Consider the following 6,000-nt stretch of genomic DNA (forward strand, 5'->3'; position numbering starts at 1 on the left):
TACACTATAGAGCACATGAACTTTAGATTCAAAACAAATGCAAACAATGATTTTTTTGGCATACAACAAAAGGATATTTAAATAGCCCATTGAATTCAATGTGAATTCCAACGAAAATCAATAGCAGTCAAGGAGATTGTTGTTCGAATTATGCGAAATCGGTTTTTTATGCAAACAAATTCAAAATATTGAAGTGGAATATTTTTTTTATTCATACCGCAAACTAAACACTTCGTATGAAACCACATGTTGATTCGCTTTTATCTCCCGCAAATTATAATGCTCATGAGTTCATAATGCGAGTGAAACGTGCAAAGAAAAATATTATTCTCACGTTGTGTGTGCGCTAGGTTCAAACAAGTGGTTGTTACACATGTATCATCGTGTAATATCTTGCGTGGAAAAATCTCACCCCAAAAAATCGTGAACGACGGAGTGTGTGGAAAAATGTAGAAGAGAGCGCGCTCGCGAATTGATACAACAACAGCGGCAGCAGCAGCAGCGGCAGCAGCACATTATTGAAAACGACATCATCTTCAAAACCATAATCACTAAGCACTCTCATTTCATAAATGATTGCTTATTCATTGTATATCCCTGGAGCTAAAGTAACGTTACTCTATAGCAGCAACGTACCTATTTTTCCCATCATTTGTTTGCACATGATTTCCACCCGCGCGCGCGCGCCACCGAACGAACGCTCTGTGTGGATGTATCGCGAAGTGCCTTGTTGTTTGAACAGCACTGACTGTGTGTTGTTATTGTCAGCGCCACGGTAAATTGAGCTACATTTTTCACAGCGATAACATACGCATGCATGAATGAGCAGTAAATCCATTTTCAATTGCTGCGAATAAAAGCGTTGACTCCACACCGGTTCACAACAAATCACTTACAGCACAGACTGTTCATTTGTTATATTACCGCGCTTATTCACTCATTCATGTTTGCATAGACTTGTTTCGCGATTTATTTGGTGTAAAACGTCGCGAATACATGGAGCGTGGCAGAGACTGGCTGTGGTTGCAGTTGCGAGGGGGAAATATAGTCGTTTGGTTTGAGTGGCTTCTACCGAATTATGTATATTTAAACGGTTTTTTCCTGCTTTGATGGCAAATCTGCAGCACTTTTGTTCGATTATCATTTTTGGTTGTTGACAAATGAGATACAACACAACAGATTTCAATGTTAATAGCGATAATTATCACGGATATTTCGTTTAAAATGGAATTTCGGATGTGGGTGAAATTATCGTTCGATAGAATTTTGGTTTTTGGTTGAAATATTTATAGCATGTATTATTAGACGTCCTTTAATTATGTTGAATATAAATGTATTTTTTTCTGTTCATTCTTCGTAATGATCATGGCTTTAAAAAAAATTGAATGTTTATTTTTTTCCGAAATAAATGTTGGACAGAGAGAGATAGAAATAGAGAGAGAGAGCACTCCAGTGCATGTGAAAAGGAAGCCACATCGTTTTTATCTATGAACCAAATCACGATCAAATAAATAAGCGTACAACAATGCCAACGGAACAAAAGGCATCAGAAAATGCGATGGTATTGAAAGTCGGTTGTAGAAGCCACACTATCGAAAGAGCGAGCGAGAGAAGCGAAAAAACAGAGGGAGAAAAAGAAGAAGAAGTGATTTACCACCTGGCGTTCTTTTTTTTCGTCTTGTTCTTTGAAACGTTCGTTGAAAAGAATCACAGATTATTTATGTGTAGACTCTTTCTCTTCTAGTTCGCATCTATGTCTGTTTCGCTTGCTCATGCACACGTTTCGAAGTGCATTGCTATTTGCCAAAAAAAAAATCTGATGATTGGAACAAAACCGTTCGAACACTGAATACTAGCAACGATTCAATAATGGACGCTGCACAGAATAACGAATAAGAAAGTTCTCTCTTTTTTTTCTATTTATTTTTTGGTTGTTGTTGTTGAGGAAAATCGAAATCAGTTCACACGTTCGATCATTTTCAAAAGAAACAGCAAAACCATTTTTATTGCGACTTTTACGGAAAAATACAACTGCTATCTAAACATCAATAAATTTCTCTCAAAAAATTTCGACGATTTCTTGGAGAAACACACTGCATGCGTCGATTTCTTTGGTGCGATTAACATGAAGATGTTGAGGTTTTTGCTGGACAGCGTGCGGTTTTGCTAAATATTTTAATTGTATTATGAGTCTGAGCGATTACAAATATTTGATTAGATGTTATGTATGAAATCCCATGTAAACTAAATTTCAATCAATCCGTACAATCAACTTGACAAAAAAATGGATGAATCCAGACGAGTTGAATGTTGTTCAACATTTTTTTCCTGATACATGTGCAATTCACATTTGCCAGATTAACTTGAACACATGCAAAGTCATGAGGATGCGACACATATCAACGTTAAATGATAGATGGAGGTTAGTGGTTTAGATCGAGTCTGCTGATCGAAAACCCGGAAATCATTTAATACTCTTATTATGAACGGTATTGAAGACGTATTGAAGACGTTTGACGCCATAGAATGGCACAAAAATGCACACGAAGCCTCATGGATTGAAAGAATAAAATAAATAAAGACGAAAATAAGGTGTAACACACACACACACACACACACGCAGTCAATAATACTTTCGGTTTCGTATTATTTGATTTCCTCCGTTATTGTTATATACCTTTGTCAGGCCAAATTCATTCGTACGCATTTTACAAAACAACACACAACATGTGCGTATGTGCAGAGCACACAAACCTGGTAAATGCCAGAGGTGAAACAGTTGAGGGACGATGTATTTTCATTAATTTTACGGATTACTCTTTTTGATTTGATAAAAAATTCAATAGCAATATTTACGAAAAAAACAGCAAAACAGTAAGAGATGATGGACTCAGCAGCTAATGACAATCTCCTCATCTTCATTGTTTTGGTTAAAAGTGCCTAATTCAACGAAATAAAATGTGGATGAATGTTGTTGATAAAATAATACGCGGGTAATTTTCTTCTTCAAATCGCTCTTTGTTTTCAACATTACAAGATGTTTGAACTCAGACATTTTCGACGTGAAATTGTTTGCGTCATAATTTGAGATGTGAAACTGAATGTGAGTTTAGTCTGAAGTGTCTCAAAGAGTCTTTCAGTCAGAGACGCATCGAAACGGTACGAAAACAATGAGCAAAAATAGCATAGAGTACCAGACATATGTGTTTGCCATGGTTTTTTTTTGCACAACTATCAATATTTTCGCTTCTCTTCGCACTTTTCATCCGCAAACTTCTCAATTGCATTTTACACATCGTTCTCTTCACTCGATGCTATTCAGTTCTTCTTCTTTCATTTCATGCCTATTCATTGAACCATCAAGTTCTTGAATTTCAATCAAAAAATGATGTTCTTGCTGCGTGCTATTGAGTTTTCATTTGTTTGCTTCCATTTCTTCTCTTTTCTGGAAGGAATCCAATTTCTTCGGATCGTGAGAAAAAAAAAGAGGAGAGAACGTTTCTATGGAGTGTTCCATGCGCAAGGATGACTGTGTTGTCTTTTGGAACAGTTTATTTTTGTGTTCAGACACTCACAATGAATGAATGGAAGAACTAACGGTAATTGAAACAATCGATCACATTGGCCTTTGTGCAGAATTCAACGAAAACTGTATTTAATCTAAACGATGAATGAGACCGACAAACATATTAAAAAACCGAATCAAACAATAAATATTGAGAACTTCTTCAAAATATGAATCAACAATCTTTTTCAATGCGCATCCTCGAGCATATTCGAAGAATATTATAAAATTAATTGCTCGCAATCAATTTGAATTGTACGCAACAAAAAAAGATGCAATTGTTGAGACAAACGAAATGATTCCGACCAATTCCGTCGAATGGATTTGTTGTGTTGGCGGATCCGTTTGATTTTGGTTGTCGACCTTTGTCGCAAACCACTTGCTTCATATCATTCATCTTTTATTCTTAAACTCGAAAATAAAACGCAGAAAAAAGACTGATCGACGACTACAATTCTCATCTGTGGCATTTCCGATTTGAATATTCATTCAGTTTTCTGTACATTCCGGTGGTATTATTATTGAACCGGCTCCCCATATGAAGAGAGTTATTAATGCGTATCAGTGGAATTGTGGCCGGATTTCACGCATCATATCCACAATTCCATGAAATTCTTTTACAGCTCGCAACAGCGCGAATTAAGATTGCACACACAATCAAACATGTTACGAAACTGATGAGTTAAATTTCAATTGGATTCATGAATAAAGCGCCAAAACAAGCTAAATTGATATGAAAACATGTGGAACGAATACATGCAAGGTTGTTCATTGTTGCTTCAAGAAGTGGATTAAGTGTCGCGATCAGTTAGCAAAGTTGCTAACAGTTGGCATGAACATTGAACACAGACATGTCAGAAGCTATGCAATATGTTCAATGCGACGGAAGATTTAATATTTAAAAAAAAAAAAATAGCGAAATGATTAAATAACAGATTGTACTGACCGTGAATAAGTTTCTGGTTGGCTTGAACCGTTTCAATTCCAATCGATACCGACTATTTAGCTCACACTCTGGTCTCTTTCTAACCGCGCATACAAAATATCATTTTGCTATTACTAGTTTCGAACCGAAAAAAATTCTCATAAAGGGAGCCAAAACTGGTTACAAAAAAAAATCAACGCCAAAGTGATCACACACAAGGCTCCGCCGGTATATTTCCAATTGGTCGACATAGACAAGATAACTTTGAATAAATCTACACACATCGCTCGGACTGACGTCAAAAACCGTTCATTCAATTTTAATTTATTTTCTGTTTTTTGTTCGTGCTGCTGCTGCTCGCTTTCGAAGCATCTCATAGTTCGTAGGAATCGTTTGTGAGATTAGTCGAGATATTTCTTTAACTCGAGCGTCGATTGCATTTTTGGGGCAGAGCTCGTAAATTTATAGCCAAGTTCATTGTCTGTGTTGTGACGATGATTTCGTTTTCGCGTGTGTTTTTTTCGTTCTGTTTGCTGTGTGTTCACAAGAGAAGTTCGGCGTTGCTGTTGTGCTTGGTTGTAGAATTAATTATCATTTGTAATCTGTTACTCACTCGAATTCATAAGAATTTTGGCTGCTTCCTCCTTCATTGGCAAAAAAAAATCGCTGAGATCGTTGCCAGCGATATACTATATACGAGATCTTGTCTACTTAATCTTGAATCTTAAAGGACTTTCTAATTCAAGACAATTTAAATCTATCATCAAGAATAGAAGTAGATTGATAAACGTCAAGTGAGTGAATGAATCTGATGTTTGCGGTGTGAATTTTGTTGGAAGATCTTTCAATGATTTAGCGCACATCGAAGAAATAAAAAAATAAAGGAACTTGAGCAACACAGCAGCTACAACAATAAACAACAAACTGGTGCCCACATCAATATTAATTTCAAAATACATGTGGCTGTGCGGAGAGGAGAAAATGCAAAAAAAATGTACGTCGGCTATAAACAAAGGAATGAGAAGAAAACATTCCAAGAAAGAGATGCTGCGTGAATACTGTTTATATGCAAATTATTCGTGTGTGGATAAATTAAGAAGAGAAAAAAACCATCAACAACAATACACAGACATAGTAGAGCCCGTGAGAAGAAATAGGTTTGGCAAATGAGCGCAAGACGCGGCGGCCAATGATAGTCTCTCTGCTTATTTGGTCCAATATATCCTCGTGAACATGTTTGACGGTGGCTGATCATGTTTTTGCGTTTTATCTTGTGTGTTGTGTTGTGATTTTTTTTCTTCTCTCTCTTCAAAATCGAATGTAAAACAAAAAAACGATAATTAAATTTGGTTTGTGTTTGGTCGGTATAATAAATTTTCATGCCCATATGAAAATAAACTGACGCCCATTTCCGATAACCTTGAACGATTTCAATTTTGATTCGACAACACCAAACACATTTCATTGTATGCCAAAGAAGCCTAGGCAAATGCGCAGACACTTCATATCA

The sequence above is a fragment of the Sitodiplosis mosellana genome, unplaced genomic scaffold (genome assembly GCF_009176505.1).
Source record: "Sitodiplosis mosellana isolate CC-2019 unplaced genomic scaffold, AAFC_SMos_1.0 Smas_scaffold_1, whole genome shotgun sequence".
NCBI lineage: Eukaryota > Metazoa > Arthropoda > Insecta > Diptera > Cecidomyiidae > Sitodiplosis > Sitodiplosis mosellana.